This window comes from Protopterus annectens, chromosome 5.part0 (assembly GCF_019279795.1).
Source record: "Protopterus annectens isolate FY-2018-M chromosome 5.part0, PAN1.0, whole genome shotgun sequence".
Taxonomy (NCBI): domain Eukaryota; kingdom Metazoa; phylum Chordata; order Ceratodontiformes; family Protopteridae; genus Protopterus; species Protopterus annectens.
In genome coordinates this window covers 152,616,384-152,634,795 of record NC_056735.1, presented here as the reverse complement: position 1 = coordinate 152,634,795, position 18,412 = coordinate 152,616,384, and the positions used below count along the sequence as shown (strand labels likewise).

General features: G+C 36.9%; 1 protein-coding gene across 1 annotated transcript in view; it reads right to left on the bottom strand.

Moving 5' to 3' along the window:
• Window positions 1-4,191, bottom strand: part of LOC122802523 (inosine-uridine preferring nucleoside hydrolase-like) — a 452,956-nt gene extending 448,765 nt beyond the window's left edge. The window contains exon 1 of the mRNA XM_044072177.1: window positions 4,022-4,191. The gene's annotated coding sequence lies outside the window, so the exon portion shown is untranslated. The remainder of the gene's footprint in view (window positions 1-4,021) is intronic.
• Window positions 4,192-18,412: the final 14,221 nt, after the last annotated feature.

Sequence of the window (18,412 nt, the reverse complement as noted above, 5' to 3'; positions counted from 1 at the left end):
GGGACAGGCAGGCTTGCTGAGTTTAATGAAAAGTTGATGGGGAAGAGACAACCACAGACATCACAGTGTGGGCGTGACTAACCAACCTAGATAGTAATTTTGAAGTGCGGGACGCGCCTTGAAAGTAGAAAAGAAGACAGTTACTCATTTAAGTAGCTTTTTCATAACTGAACATTCCAGTTCCTCATTTTGTTCCTCCAGCTTCTGAAACATGACGGCCATGAGAAAATTAGACAGGTGCAGTGACAACCTTTACATACCGTAAGTGAGACAAAAACTTTATTTTCTTTTTACAGGAACAAAAAGAAAGCAATAACGAGCAGTCACTCCAGGATCACATCATCTAACCAATTAATTATCAAACAAGGCGAATTTGTTACCAGCTTGATTTATTTGTTCTCCCCTCCCTCTATTGGGGCAGATTTCCTACCTCCACCCCTTTAGTTTCTCAACTCCTCACTAACTAAGTTCTTGGCCATACCAACCTGAGAGAACATATTCGGCCACTTGCTTCAAAAGTAGGAGCAAAAAAATCATAGCGAAGTTTTTTTGGGGGGATAACACTATTTTGAAAAGCAATCCTTTAAGTTATTTGCGATTCAAAGTAAAACATATCCCTCTCTACTCATAAAAACAGTGATTCTGAACACTAGTCAACAAATATTTCAAAGTTTTTGGCAGAAAATAAAGTAATTCTGTTTCAGGTGCATGCGCTGCTTTGCAGAGCATGCACGAAATTCAAACAACTTGAGCTAAGTTTTGGAAATACAATTCTAAAGACAGGAAGAGAGTGTATGTGAAGATTAGTTAAGGAACTTAAAAAAAAACACTTGTTGCAATTTGTTTAGTATTCGAGCTTATGATGGCAGACCGTGGACCTGTCTTAACATCTGCTATAATTTTTTACTTGTCTATTGGCGCTGCAATATTTCACATGCTAGAAGAGCCAACTTTTCAGAATGCTGTGACAGAATACAAGAAAAAAAAGGTAAAAATCCTGGAAAAGTACCCCTGCCTTTCCCCTGAAGACCTGGAGAAAATTCTTGAGGTATGACCAGCTGTTTTGCATTCTCTACATGTTAATAGAGGTCTGCTTTGTTTGCACCCATTCTGATTGTTGAGTTCTTAACAGGTTTTGCTTACAAGTCCAAAAACTTGTGGCTTTTATAGTATTGTTTTTGGTGGTTTATTAAAATGTGTTACTTAGTCTCCTGTACCATTCATTAATCAGCTTATTTTTCACCATCCATTTATTTTTGCAATGTGCAGGTTCACAATGCTACTGTGACCCTTTTTGTAACAGGGGAATGGTTAATCTTCTGTTTTGGTATAGCTGTTTAAAACACGTTGCAATGTTTCTATGTTTCAATGTAAAGCCAGTAATTACTAATTTGCTTAAAACACATTACCATTGAATTTTTGCAAGTCTAGTCAGGCTTTACCCTGCAATTTACTATACAGAGGTAGCAAAAACATCATTTATGAATGAAAGTTAGGTGCTTGACATAAGGATATACGTGCTTGGAGAATTTGGTCTTCATTAACCTGTAGGACTTACCACATAATGTGTGCTCAACTCAGAACTTTTCCCAGGCTACCTTGACATGTCCCCATTTTCTTCATTGCCTAATTCATATCCTGTCTCCTCACTTACATGACCTTCTTGATTCCTGCTGCACCCACTACCAACTGTTTCTGACCTTGTTATCCCCTCCTGCAGTCAAATTCTGTTGAGTCATCAGTGCTTAGACCTTCAGCTATTGCATTAGAATGGAAATAGATTCAATATGGTGCCCTACAAGGGGAAGAGTTGTATAGACCAGCTGCTTTGGCATCTACTGCGGTGCACAGTAGGAGAAACCGGATCACAGACAGAGCACAGTGGCAGGGCTAGCCACTTGATGGTGTAAAGTGTGGCTCTGAGTGATTTGATCATGTTGACTGTCACCAAATGGACATGGGTATGTGCCAGTGATAAGTGGGTTGAGGACCTGGCCTACTCTGACTTACACCAGGGACTCATGCTAACAGTGGATGGGGTGTATGTGTCCCTATTAGCCAGTGTATGCTGGCCCATAAACCCCAATGGTGTGTGTCCAGTTGCCCAGCAAGATAGGAACTGGGAATTTAAGATAGGCTGTTCAGTGATATACTGGCAGGCTAGAATAGCAGATTATAAAATAAAGGTTTTGGATCTGATAAGCGTCTTATTGAATTTTACAGATGTTCTACCATGCTCCTTGACAACGGCATGTTTTGCGCAGTGCGAAAATAGGGTGTTCTACATTTTGACCACACACTGTTAGGGTCTGTGTTCCACATTGGCCTCTTAAGAGGTTGAGACCTATGCTCTGTACTTTTCCGTTATCCGGTCAGGTAACCTCATGTCAAAGTAAAAAGTATTTCTTTGAATAAGTAATTTGTAGAAAATAACTTTTAATTCAGACTTTCAAACACACCTACTTGACAGAGGTATTAAGGTCAGCTGAATGATTGCGTTACAATGTTGACCCGATAAGTTAGAAAGACGGAAAGTATAAAATACAGCAAAACATCAAATTAAGGCAACCGTCTTGTTTTTATTTTTTCCACAGTCATCAGACGGTGATACGTACACCACAATTACTGCAAATAATCAACTACGTTCCTGTGGTGAACGTGTAAAAAGACGTAGTCATGCTGAATGTATGTAATCCGACAGATTCCTGTTCTCCTTCAGGCATGTGAAATGATGTTACAAAGACGACTCTTACTGTGTCATGAAATTGCTTTGTTGCAGGTGCAAGTGGCAAGGAACTATATCTACAGATTTGAATGTGGACTTCTTTGAATATGTTGTATAGTATGCATGATTTGCCTAAACACCCGTAATAGTACTCATTTACTGTTGTTATTACGATTCTGTTTTCGGGGAAACACTTTCAGATCATTTCCTTAGCTCCGAATCTATTAGTGAACCTTGTTTGCTTTTTGATGTTAATCTTAAGAGAAGTGTGTGAAATTATTAAATGGATAATATTAAAAAAACTGTAAGTTACACACACCTGTTAAGATTAACATTAAAAAAAGGTTTGACACTGGATTCGGAATTCAAGGAACCGCTTTGACAGCGTTGTCCTCATAACGGAAACGTATTTATTGCTCTTACAAACTTAGAAATTAGAATAACAGGATTGCATTATCGTTAATTTTCTGAATGGTATGAAGTCTGAAACTCAAATGTTTATTTTCTGACTTAAATCTTAAATGATTTACTAATGATTTTCAAGAAAACCACAACTGTATGAAAATGGACCAAAAATATCAGGCAAAAATCTAGACATTCTGCGAAAATCTGTACAGTTTAGCAGTGTGATCTCTTTAGTTTTACCTACTAATTTACAAGGGGACGTTTGAGTAACTATTGTACATAGTGATGTGTTTTTCTTCCTTTTTCTATTCTATAAGTTTTAATCCATTTTTTGTGTTAAAAACTACAAAAACTTTTAATAATCATCTTTGGAAAACGAACGCGCGCGCGCCCTACTTTAATTACGCGAACGTCAAAATCAGAAACGCAGACTATATTGAGGTTGTTGGGGACCACCAGCGTTCATTTTTTGTTGCGTACCAACCACAACAAAAGTTAGGTATGGAAATAACATTGTAAAATACCGCTGTGTTACTTTTTGTTTTAGACCAGGCAGCGCAACTGAATGTGCAACAGCAATGCCACCCGCTTAGTAAATTCAGCATGGCTGATATTGCTAGCACTCTGCTGTTTACTTGTCCGACTAATCTTACTTTAGTACCCTTCACCTTTGAAATAAATTACAGTTCTCGGAAGCCGATTATAATCAACCGATCGATGTCGAACTTGCACTTCCCTTTGAAATAATAGGCAGTGGGGTGGGGAAAAGAAGGATGATGTCAGCTTGGTGGGAGATACTTTCTCGAGTAAAACGTGGGCAGAGTGGCCTGTAACACTAAAGTATAGAAATGAACAAATTTAGTAAAAAAAGCGGATAAGTAAAACGCATACCTTGTTTTTAGGAGATAAAAAGATAACCTGAGTGCGGACTCCTTGGCATACCCCTTTTAAGACTTTATCTTGTTACAACTACTTGACGAGGCTGAGTTGTATTGCGTGATGTGATTCTGTCTTGGCAGCAGGGGCAGTGTGAGCTAAGAAGTTTGTGAGGATGGAGTGTGTTGTCTTATGTTGGGAGTAGGAAATGTGTAGTTGTATGCTCGCTAAACCGCGGCTCTGCAAGAGTTGTAGCCGGGGAGATACCAGCGAGTTCTTAACTTAAAAACTGTGAAGCTGATTACTTGGGCAGTGTCCGTAGCTCTCAATCTTCCATCTCTAATATACGACAAATAAGCAAAATGTGGAACAGCAACTAACAGCTTCAATTAGGAAACTCACAGATGTTTTAGATGTGCTATTTATAAAAAAGTTCTTTGGGTAGAATTCAGTACTATTTAAATTTGGATACCGGCTAAAACAAAATTATTAACGCTAAATGAGTGCCAGCCCCTTTTAATGTGGACCTTTTGGAACACGGGCGTTTTAAGACCAAAAACGAGGAACGGTCCTCCTCGTAATGACTGTCTCAACCGTACAGATTTTTGCCTCGAGTATCTGGTCATTCTCTGGCAAATTCCGGAGGATCGAAGTCAGTAAATAATAGACTTCGTGTCCTTCAGCAAATGCATGCTAACACAAATCCTGTTATTCTAGCAGGTTTGTAGGAACAGTATTTAAATTATGTGCCTATTTTTGGGCTTTTGCCCACCGCCTCCCATTGTTTTATGCTTTGTCCAGATTTCTTGCGGTAATAGGTTGAGAGGTATGCGAAACTGTTCCTGATTTTGACTCCTTGTTAAGGCTGTCCCTTTGAATGTCTCCTATAATGACGTAATTCGGAGAAAAGATGAATTGTATGTGATAAAGGATGTCGGTAGTTACAGACGTATTTTACTTCAGAACATATATATCAATTCACATTCTCTTACTCTGCCCATGTCTTAATTTAATAGTACTGATTATGTCTAAATGTGCCTCCTATTGGTCTCGCTGAGCGTTTACTTTTGTTCTCGCTCAGAGTAGTCTTTGCTGTGGCCCGCTCATTTTGCGTCTTTTTGTATTAAGGGCAATGCTGTTCATGAAAGGGAAAATGTTTAAAATGGTATTTTCAGTCCCATACATTGATGAACAGATAAGAATGCAGTGGTAAACTTTATTTTCAAATGGTGGGGGTTAACTTTTCTGAAATACGAAAACGTAACAAAACTAAGATTCGTTTAATATTTAAAACTGGTGTGTACAGTCGGGAAGCATGCTTCATATTTCTCTACTTCCAGTGGGTGATAATGGAGAGCATTGGACCACGTCTAAGTGCAAATGCAGTATACCGACTGACTTGGTTACACAAGATCACTTGTTCTCCATTATCACCTGAAATTGTTACCGCCACCGAATAAGATAAAAGTAAAACAAAAGCGTTTCATTATTGCTGAGTATATCTCTCAGCTGTCGGTGACATTAATTGAAAACATTCTTAACATGCTCTTCATATGTGGAACAGGGAGGATTGGAAATGGCATTTTAAAACTCAGAATGAGCGTTCCTCATAACGAGGTCCTCATAACCACCAGTGTTCATTATTTTTAGCTTTGCCTTTGTTTATTGAGCAGAGATAATGACATCTGTGGCCGAAATGATATGCAACAGCTGTAATGTTGTAGACAAAAAAACACGGGGGTTGTGTCGCCAAGATACTTAGCAGCTGAGTTTTTTTGCTCTGCTTTTTTATAATACACCTGACAGGATTTTTCGATATAATTAATTATTTTTGCTTAAAAATTGATGGTGATATACTTGGTCGCCCCTCTAGCAAAAATTATCTAAGAAAAATCTTTTTTTTTTAATTTTCCCTGACAAGAAAAATCAAAAGATTTTACTTGCTTAAAATGTGTCACTCAAAATCTACTACTCGAGATATTTCGTTGAAAAAAGAATTACACTTTATTCTTAGCAACATTCAAGATCTATCCTTAAAATGGAAAAAATGGATATCAGAACAGGCACTATAAGAGAAGACTGCAAAAAACAAATAGATATATTGTGTGATGGTGTCAAAACAACAATCTCTCCTAATATCTGGTATAGAGGAAACTGAATGACCTCGATGGTAGAATGACTGAAAATGAGAATCACATGGAATTTGTGCTCAAACAAAATACCTTATTTTTGGGGAAAAATAGAAGCCTTGGACAGTAGTTTCAAGAGAAATAACATCAGGATTTATGGTGTCCCAGAAAGGGAAGACGTGATAATATGGTACAGTTTCTAAATAATTGGTTGCCAAAAACTTTGAACTTGCCTGACGTTTTGTCTTTTAGTATATAATGTGTTCATAGATCTCTCTCTAACTCTTCTTTAAAGAAAAACACTCTGTTTTCTAGATCAATAATAGGTAAATTTTGTTCCAGTCAAGACAAAGACTTAGTTTTGAGAACTGCCTATTCAGTTTGACAATTATTAATCTTCAGCTGTTATGATTAAGAGAAAAGCATGTATTCCTTTCATTAAAACTTAAAAAAAAATAACATCAAAGCACAGATTATTTTCCAGCCAAAATAACAATCTTTCTATTGGATGAGCAGAAAACCTTCAGTACTATAGAGGATGCTCTGAATTATACTATGAAGAATAAACTTACTGATAAAGTGGATGAAATGGACTGGAGCTTAACTTATTTGAAAAGAAATGCTACCAGAAACAGTTGGTCAATTATGGAGAAAAATAAAAAAAAATGTTTTTAAATACTAATACTACTAATACTTTCTTGGGTATCTTGCATTAATATTCAGAGTTTTAACATGGATATTATATGACATAAGGTAATGCTGTGCTTGTTTTCCTTATTTAATAATCTACATATATTTAATTAATTTTAGAGTTTATCAGAAATCTGCGGTGGTGGTGCTGCAGTAGCATTGTCGCCTCACAGACGTTGCCCGTTCGATTCTCAGTTAGAGCGTCTTCTGTGTGTGGTGACATGCATGAATGGGCGTTCCTTTATTGAAGGTTGTGCGTTAGGCCCGGCAAGCAAGCACGTAAAAATCTACTGCCAATCATTAGCAGACCGGAGTTCCGCTGTGGCGAATCCTAACCGGGAAAAGCCGAAAGACACAAACAAACAAATCAGAAATAGTATTTTAGATAGTAGCTTTGAGTTAATAAGGCTTTCTAATATCTGTCACTTGTCTGACTCCCCCTGTGTATGTACATATTTGTGTGTGTATGTATGTATATATATATATATATATATATATATATATATATATATATATGTGTGTGTGTGTGAGTGTTATTGTATATAGATATACATAGGTCATTATATTTTGGGAGGCTTTGTGTACTGCATGTTTTGTCATTTGTTGATATATGTGTCATTGAGTCAGAACAGTGGGTTGATTGAAGTACAATACATATGGGCTTTGATGTGTGTTGGTTGCTTGATTTCTGAGGTCCTTTTAGCTTTGTTTTTTATTGGGGTTTGTAGTGGTGTATGTGTGACAGTTACTGCTTAGTTGCTGAGGTTGGATTTGACAGTAACCTTCGCTGAAGTGGGTTTTTTTTTTTCAAAGTAGCTTTCCAGTTTGAAAAACACTGTTTCTTACCATGATTGCAAGCCATTTCTGTTTGTTGATCTTGCTGTATGCTGTCATTTTCCTGCTGGAATATTTTGAAAATCTCTGAAAGCCCTTCTTTCACTGTGAATATTCCATTTAAAAATTGTTAACTTACTCTGAGTGTCTGTGTGGATATGTGCACATCAGTGAACTTAGACACCAAATGCTAACCCCTAAACTGGACATTCATGATTTGGAATGTTAAGACTGAGTTTGTTGGATTTTTCATGAGTGTTTAATTAAAGGTTTGATATTTAATTAAAAAATATTTATTAAAGATTTTAGGACATCTTCCTGATATTAAGATTATTTATAGCATATAGGTATTTGAATGAATATTTTAATTGAATAAAATGTATCTGTCAGTTTTGGATGTTTGATTTTTTATAACATGCTTCTATTCTATTATTTTATTGTGTTTTAGGTAAAATAATGTTTATATTTAATTTCTTTATAATTTTTAATTTCTTTGTACTTAAAATCTTAATATTGTTGAAGTCCTAATGAAATCTCACCACTGTTTTAGAGTTGGAATCTTGTAAATGTTAAATAGGTTGTTTTTATCTTGATGACAATTTTGATTATTTTTATACTGGGAAGTTTGGTTTAGTTAATTTCTGGTAGAGTCATAAAGTTGGTGTGGAGTATTTCCTGCTAATATTGTGTGGTGCACACTGTGATGCCTGCCCACCGACCCAGTAATCAAGGAGCCTCAATCCTCACCACTAGCACCAGTGAGGGGTGTGCACATTGGGGGGATAACAAGTACACACACAGTAAAGTACAATTTCCCTTAAGAGCACACAGAGATCACAGTCAGTCTGGGGCTGATTTTCCCTTTCTGTCCAGATCCCCAGTAAGACTCCCCACTGGCGCAGCTGTAGGGTTTATATCTCAGCCGAGTAGTCAAACCAAAACCTCCAGTACCCTCTCTGTCCAACCAGTGCTTTGTGTCCCTGCCCAAGTAGCTGACACACACACACACACACACACTTTGAGATTTGGCTTATATATAAACACACAGACACTCCTCGGGAAGGCTGGCACAGGTTCTCCAGCTAAGCCCCCTCCTGCCAGGCTATAAGGTAGTAATCACTACCACCAACTACTCATCAGCTACTAGTAAGGCCCTTCTCAAAGGGTGACCAATCTCACTGTGTAATATTACTGTTATCCCATTAGAAGTGTGCCGAATAGCAAGACTTTTGGAGTGGCTTGGCCAGTATCACCAAATGCATGCAAGTACCCTCTAATAGCTTAAATTATCTCTGCACAAAACAGCCACAATTGAAAGGTTTAAAATATTTAAAAATAAATAATAAAAGCACAAGACAAATTGCATCAATTCAACACAGTACTAATCAAGAGTTCAGAGATCACAGGAAACCTTTAAAACAATATTGTAGGACAGTCTGACATAAATCTAGAAAAAAAGACTAATCTGGCTAAATTCCTATCTAACTCTAAGAGAAATAATTAAGTCTAAGATCCTACTTACAGAGCAAAGCAAGTGCTGGTGAGCTGATGTCATCTTCAGACAAAATCCAAAATGCTCTATCTTTCTCTCTGAGATAGTCTTAAATTGATATACACATTACTGCTGAGTCATCTCACATTGCATCATTTTTGACACCTCTGCTGAAGCTTCCCAGGCTCACAGAACTCAGATGTTAACATTTGTTTGTAATCTTGCACCTGCCAGGAAACCACAGCAATAAAGGACAGTTAAAACCTAGTCAATAACCTCGTCCCAAGACAATAGAAAGACTTTCCTAGTCCAGACATCCTGTCTCCGTGAGATCAAACAGTCACAAAATGCTTCACTTATCAGCTTTCTTCCAGTAGGGTGCACTGTGGTTACATTTTTGAAGCTCAGAACATATAAAACAGTTTTCTTACATTTGTAAAAACACACCTGTGGATCATATTAATATTTACAATGACATAGAATTATTTACAAAATTCTATCTAGCTAGGCTGGCAGCCTTCACACACACATTGTATCTGTTCTTTGTAATAGATACTGCAGCCTTTATTTTCTTATTTTAGGTGACCGTTTTTATATGTATGTATGTATGTATATATATATATATATATATATATACATACAGAGTGATCATATGTTTGTAGAGCTGCAGAATGTCTAATGGCCATATGAGTACACTGCACTGTTATCATATAATCCTTACACGCACACACATATTTGTTGCATTTGATTTTACATGCTATTAAGTAGTCTTCTATATTGTATTTACATTATTGTTTTGCACACTCTAGATCTTTGATATCTAGGTCTCTATGTGATAGTTTAGTTTAGCATCTACAAATGGTTTGTTTTCAGTCAGTGATTTAGATTGGTTTTAGGTCTAACCTAGAATGGGTATATAATTTCAGACAAAAAAAAACTGTAAGAAGATATGAGACCTTAGTAGTGATGATATGTCATTGGTGCTCTATAGAATTTATTTATTTATTTGACATTTGTTTACTGGGGTGGTCTGACTGGGTCTGCAAAACCTGTTTGCAGTTTAGGCCCAGGGAGAAAAACTCTACGTATAGTATAATACAAAAACAGTATAATCCAAAACAATGCAAATGACATGAGAAATACTGTACAAAAATAAGTTGGAAGAACATAAACTATGTTACAAGATATACGACACATCTAGACAATTCTATAGAGTTAAAACATTATAGACAATAATAGTCACTCTCACCATATACATAGCCTATGAGTAGATAGTGTACAAAAATATGTTGGCAGTACAGTGTATGACATCAACTGTTATAGTACATAAAAATAGAATGTTTTAGAAATAGAATAATTTAGATGGCTGCTGAAAAGATCTAAGACATATGGTCATAAAATCATTTCTCAAGAGTAGCCTTTTTAAGGAACTGAGAGGAATTCTCACATGCTCTCCACCTTCAGATGTCTACTGTTTATTGTAGTCATTTTGGGGAGTACTATCACAGTCTAGGGAGTAATGATTCTCTTCAGAGTTTTTTTTTTTTTACATTTCACATATATGTTAAATATAAGTTTTGATGAATCAAGTCAACAGAGCTGTTTTTTCCATGGTCCCCTGATCTTCAACACACATCTTTTCTGAAGTTTGTATTCTAATGAAAATTATTTAGGACCATAGTTTTAGTGGAATTTATATGGTAATCAAATTGCAATAATAATAAAGGTTTGCATAAGACTTACACCTATATGAAAGCAATTTTATCAGCATTCGCGTGTCTTTTTTTTTTCTTTTGTGGCTTTTAATGTGGTTTAGCAGCAACCTTTCTGGTTACATAGGTAATGTTACATCTTATGTTAGTGTTTATCTAATAGTAGGTAATTTTATACGCAATACTTATATATTCTGTTCAGAGACAAATTATAATATGATACTATTAAACACATATTCTAGGAATGGTACATATAGCAAGAGGAATGTGAAGCTCGCAACCTCTCTACTATCATCATATTCACATGTGGGATTCAGAATTACCCTCCGTATAGTAGCAGTCTTGGGTAGAATCCCAGCTCTATCCACTATAGCATTATGTTCTATTTTCTTTTTCATTCATGTGTCATCAGTGAATTTCCTGATTAACTAAAAGTCAATATTATAGCTTGCTAGTAATATTATAATTATTTTCCTGATGTTTAGATTATTGGAAACGATGCAAGTCATGTAGATTGTTGAAATCAAAGTATCTTATAGTATGTGTGGTCAATGTTCAATCACTTTTATGAGTGCCCCAGCTATAGTTATTATTGAACTTCTACCATAACTTTGATACAACAACATAGGTAGCCTCTCAAAACCGTGTTGGGTGACACTTTATTCCTGAGCAGTTATGATCATCATATTTTGTTCTAAGTATTTCTTGGTCTTATTGTGGTTGAAGCCCTCAGGGGTAACTTATTAGTGCTTTGGAAAACTGGTAAAATTTTATAAACTTAATACTCAGTATTGGTTATGTTTACTGATTTCATATTAAATGGTTTTATATTGAATATGTTTTGTTCATTTTATTTTAATACATATAACAGATTACAAATATTAATTTGAAGTTTAACTTTTATATTACTTTAATTCTATTGCATTGACTCTCTGGTATAAAAGTTTAAAGATTTTTACTGAATCCTAGTAAGCTTTTCTAATGTTATATGATACTTTTATAGCATTAATTAGATATTATGTAAGATTTATAGGTCTTAAATTATATTTTGAATACATTTCATAATAATGAATGAAATTATATAGAGTACTTTTAGTTTTCTTTACATGATAGTAAGGTCAGTTTTTTGAAAAGCAGTTGCATTTGATTGATATTATTCATAGTTACATGGTGAAGTTGGGAAGTAGTTTGTATGATTATTTCATCAAACTAGGAATATTTCATTCCATGTTAGTGTTTTAGTATTATCATTAAGTATATGATAGTTGGTTTTGTCATTTTGTCCATAACAAGTTGTTCTAAAACGTTGTCTTTATTATGCATTTCAGTTTCTTGTCTTGTAATTACTGTTATAACTTATAATATAAAAGTTGTACTACAAATGCTTGTCTTTAATTGTTGTCATAATTTTCTGACTTCATAAGGCCCATGTCTTTTTTTACAATAAACTGGTTTATTAGATGAGGATACAAACAGATTGATCTCAAAGGTAGATTCAGTCTTAGCTGCTTCTCAATTTGGATTTAAAAGAAGAGGTACACTTATTTTATGGAGAAATACATCAGTTATGCCTAGAGTAATTGATATATGTGAATAAAAATGGCATGTTATCTTTGGCCCTAGTTGAAATTAAAAAATGTATACCTTTGTTAACTTCTATTGCATTCCAGGAACTGGAGCTAATGTTGCAAAAAAAAAAAAATTAGAAGCTATAACCTTATGAGTGGTTTGGGCTGGTGATTTTAATTGTATCCTGTCAGAAAAAGATACAACATCTAAGAGGAAGCATAGGATTTTTGTCATTAAAGATTTATTACATTTTATTAATTCTATGAATTTAAAAGATATTTATGACATAAGAAAGTCTAATTCCCTTAATTTTACTCCTAATAGGGAAGGCATCTCTGATCAGTACTAGCAAAAAATTACAATCCCTCATAAAATCCTCCAAGGCCAGCTTTGAGAGAAAAATTGCACAGGACACCAAAGACAACCATAAGGCTTTTTTCAGTTATGTTAGGAACCTGGGATGCAACTCCCAGACTTGTTCTGAGTTGATTCTAAACGACAAAAAATACACTGAAGCCACAGACATCGCCAATATCCTGGCAGACAGGTTCAGTGCAAACTTCTTCACCCCCCTCCCTCCCAAAAGAGCAAGTATCTATCCCGGCAGAGGGCTGCCTCCCAAACATCGCTGATGCTCAGGTGAAGGCTGCCCTCTCCAAAGCAAAAAACACTGCTTCCATGAAGGCTGCCCTCTCCAAAGCAAAAAACACTGCTTCCATGGGACCAGATGGCGTCCCAGGTTGCGTCCTACATGAACTCCAAGAGGAACTAATCCCTCAAATAAAACAGCTATACAATCTCAGCCTCACTACAGGATATGTGCCCACAGAATGGCGTACAGCAACAGTGGTCCCACTCCAAAAAGGTGGAGCCTCTATGGACCCTGGTAACTATCGCCCCATAAGCCTGACTAGCTTATTCTGCAAGGCTATGGAGAGGATCATCATGGAGCTCATAAACAAAGACATTGGGGACCTACAGACACTATATCCTACCCAGTTCGGCTTTGTCAAGGGCAGATCCTGCCTTTTGAACCTGGTTGACTTCTTCAAAACAGTCACCAAAGCAATAGATGAAGGGAAGGTAGTCCACACAGCCTATCTGGACCTTGCAAAGGCATTTGACACAATACCCCACTCAGGCATCATAGATAAGCTATCCAGCTTAAATATAAACCCCTATGTCACAAGATGGGTCGCAAACTGGCTCAAAGACAGAACCCACAGAGTGAGAGTTGCTGGAGCCATGTCAGACTCGAAACCGGTCACAAGTGGCATCCCACAGGGTTCTGTCCTGGGACCACTCTTGTTTGGTATATACTTTTCCAAGGTACAGGCAAACATGGGAGGACTATGGCTCACCAAGTTCGCAGACGACTGCAAACTGGGCGCCATAATCGACTCTCCAGCTGACACAAACATCCTTCAAAAAGGTCTCACAGAGACAGATAACTGGTGCCAGTGCCATGGTTTAAAGCTAAATGCCAAAAAATGTATAGTCATACCCTTTGGCAAAAACAATTTGCCCACAAATTACCACATAGGTGGAAACCCATTAAGTACAGAGAAAGTTATTAGGGACCTGGGGACCCAAGTTGATAGCAATCACTCCTTTGAAAACCACATTGCCAAAGTGGTTAGAAAGACCTTCTACATAGCCCACCTCATCACGAAGGGTTTCACATCTAGATCAAGAGAGGTAATCGTGCCCCTTTATTCATCCCTCATCAGGCCCATCATAGAATACAATGCCCCTTTTGGGATGTACCTTACCCGACACCTGCAGCAATTAGAAAGACCCCAAATGTATCTCACCAAGAGGATCAAGGGTCTCAAACAGATGCCATATGCTGCTCGGTTAAAAAAACTCCAGCTCTACTCAGTTGCATACCGCCTACTTCGAGGCGATCTATGCCTGACATACAAAGCTATGTCAAATCCAGAATTAATGGACATGCTCCACCTCAGTAAATCTAAATCCCTTAGAGCCACACACTCGAGGGACTTGAACCTCAGCACAGAAGTAAATAGAACTTGCTGGAGGGACAGGTTCATAACCCAGAGGCTCCCTTCGCTCTGGAATAGAATTCCAGTTCATGTGAGGCAGAGCACTTCACTGAATCTCTTCAAGAAGAATCTCGATAGGTGGATGGGGGATCATAGGTTTGTCCCAGGGATTACTCCTGTGTCACTATTAGACAGAGGCACAGTAAACTAAACCTTAAAAAGGGCACAGTATACTCAAATTAGGGGGTGGCGTAAGCCATACAGAATCGGGCTAGGCTTATAATTGCCCCAGGGCAGATAGCCTAGTATGAACCTATTCTTATAAATTTGGAACACAGACTAATATTGGCAAAGGTTTTGTTTCTGGTGGTTTATTTAAATGGTTTTAAGGAATGGCATTTGAATGAGATTCATAATTTTTTTGGAAATTAATGATAATGGTGAAGTTTCTAATGTTATTCTTTGGGATTCATTAAAAGCTTATGTAGATGGTAGAGTTACAAATTGGTACATGTACAAAAGAAAAGAATGGGATAATGATATTTGTATTCTACAGATTAAAATAGATAAGTTAAAATTGTCTTTGAAAACCAATGATATTTCTTCATACATAGAATTAAATACACTGAATTTAAAATACACTGAAATACTAAATCACAAAGTTACTATTCACTTGGAAAGAATAAAACTACAATCATATTCATCTAATCATTGGAATTTACATAAATTAGCTATTAGGGTGAAGCGAATGAGTAAATTGAATCATATTAAAGAAGTCATGTCTCAGTCTGGAGGTAAGGATCAAAAAGTTATGAGTAAAATGATATTTTAGAATGTTTTAGAAAACATTATGAACATATAAATAATTCAAGTAATAATTCATTAAATCAGCGGTCTCTAACCTTCTTTGCACCAATGACCAGTTTCATGTAAGACAATTTTCCACAGACTGGCCATCTCGTGAGCATGCTAAAACATAATAAAGTATATAATATTTATTTATTTGACATTTGTTTACCGGGGAAGCCTGACTGTACTTGAAGTCCATTTTCACCTGAGACATGGGGAGAGGGCCAAAGTACAATAAAAAGACAATTGGCAATAATTACCAAAAAAAAAGGTGTACATTCTGCTTAACAGCGTAAGATTGATCTTCTATGGTTGAGAGCTAAATAAACCTAATGGCAACCTTATTGACCTTCTAAGTTTATAAGAGCAATATTTAAAATCTGTCCCTATTATTTGGTTCTGTCCAGCATACCTCTCGGTACAGATTTTTGCAGAATGTCCAGATTTTTGCCTCATATATTTGGTCTATTTCTCATAAAATTATTGTTTTTTTTTTTTGAAAAATCACTGGCAGATCATTGAGGTTTGAAGTCAGAAAATAATGACAGTTGAGTTTCAGACTTCATACCCTTCAGAAAATACATGCTAATGCAAAACCCATATTTCTGTCTACTTTCTAAGTTTGTAAGAGCAGTACTTAAGTGTCCCTATTTTTTGGCCTTTGTCCCCCCATTATTTTTGGCTTTGTCCAGATTTCTTGCTCTAAGCGGTTGAGAAGTATGCCGTCCAGATTTATTGCGCGAGAGGCTGAGTGGTATGGTTGAGAGGTGCCTAAACCTCATTGCTGCTCCTGCTGCCAGGGATCACTCTCCCTCTCTCTCTCTCTCTCACACACACACACGCACACACAGAGTCTCTTCTGCTTTCGTTCATGCATTCATTCACATAAGATCGCTCTCACTTTTTCTCTGTCAATCTCTCAGACACATAGTCTGTTTTGTTTTCATGCATGCATTTATTGGCACGTGCAGACCAGAAACGTACACACACACACTTTTTTTTGGTTTCCTTGACTTTTATTTTACACTCGCTAAACAGCAAAAGCGCTGATTAATGTGTGTAAAATAATGACTTAATCGATCCTACTGCTCACTGTCTCTCATACACACAGTCTCTTTTTCTTTCACTCATAGCCTTAATGCCTTGCCCTAACAGAAGGGAATTACTGTCTGTAAAGGTGCTGAAAAATGGGGCTTGGAGAACATCAAAGATTTAGAAGTGAAGAAGAATATAAACTTGGCAAAACTCAGGAGGTGAATCTTGGCATCCATGTCGAAAACACATAAAGACTATGATCGGAGGCAGAGTTAGTGTAAAACTTGCTTTTTTCTGACCATATATAACCCTTGCATTTGTGAGAAGCTGCTCTTCATGCAGCGCTGGATACTAGTACCTTATAAACATGCATTCATCTGAAGATAAAATTTCCCTATAAAAACACCTCAAAACTTTACCTCAGTCATGTGTTACTCATGGGGCAAATAGTTTGCATGGTGAGCAGCATTTACACATTTAGTTAGGATTAGTTAGGTCTGCCATACCTTATTATAGCACCCAGGACTATTGCTGCTCATAGAGCATCTGGTCTGGGTACTGGGCAATATCATTGGTTAGGTTAACTGCAGATTATACAAAGTAAGCACTCTTCTGTCAACCAGTTGCAAACACTGTGCATTCCTATCCCTTGGAAGTACACTGTGATGTCCCTCTTCTGGGCCAGTAATCAAGGAGCCTCAGTCCTCACCACTGACACCGGTGAGTGACATTCACCTGTAACAGTGATAGTTACACACAGTATTTCCAGATGCAGCTCTTTGTACTAGGAAGAATTTCCCTTAAAAGTACACAGGGAACACACTCCTGTCTAAGGCTGGGTTGGTTCCCCCTTTCTCACCAGGCCGCAAATAAGATTCCTCACTGACTGCAGCCGTCGAGTTTAGTCCTCAGCCGAGTGTTCTAAGCCAATTCCTCCACCACCCTCTCTGTGAAACCAGCACTCTGTGTCTCTGCTCCAGGTAGCTAACATACACACTCTTTGAGAGTTGACTTGCGCACACACACACACACACACACACACACACACACACACACACACCTGGGAAAGTATGGTACAGATACTAGCTATGCCACCTCTGCCCAGACTGTAAGGTAAGTACTGCCACCAGAAAACTCCAAAGTCAACTTCTCTAAGGCTGTTACAAGGGTACTGAGTTATACAGAGTAAAATTAATACTAATAGAAATGGTAGTGTTTGACCAGTGCAGCAAGGCTTTCAGGAACGCCCACATTGTCACCAAAATAAATGTAAGTACTCTCAAATGTTAAAATATTCTTTAAAAGACCAGACGCAATGAAAAGTTTAAATATATTTAATACTAAATAATAAAAGAACATGAAAATACTAAATATCTATTTACAATAAACATCAAGAGTTTCATTACAGGAAATATTAAAAATAGCACAGATGGATAGATTCCCACAGATACAGAAAAACATTACTTAACTAATCTCATTATATTCTCCTGACTGATTTAAAAAATTACTATTCCCGGGTTACTTATTAAAGCAAGGCAAGATGAAGTGGGTGAATGATCTTTCTTTGTCAGTTTTCAAAAAACAGACTGCTCTGAGACTTCTGTCTCATCTAGTGCTAAAACATAATTTCAGTGCTGTATTACAGAATGACATCACATATATCTGGTCATCTGACTCTGGTTCCCACAAATGCCCCCTTTACTAGAAACTGAACCAGAATCTAGCGGATATGTGTTACCATACCCACACATAGAGCTTTACTAAGATGTGTTATAGCATCTGGATGCTATAAAACCATTTCAAAAACTTCCACCTTTCCAGGGTAGCAGTTAGTTCACCCCTAAGGACAATACAGTAGGATTCATAGTCCTGGTTTTCACAGATATTTTGTATCTTACTGCAATCACAACTGTAAAATACAATCTTTATGGCCTAAACCAGGTAATTTAATTTCAGACTTTTTTTTTCAAAGTTAGCTGGGCTGAGAGTATCCTCTTCTCTTCCAGTATCCTCTGTTACAATATATTTATTTCAACAGCTACAATACAGTATGACATACAGGTGTATTCATTTTCTGTCCAGCAGGATAT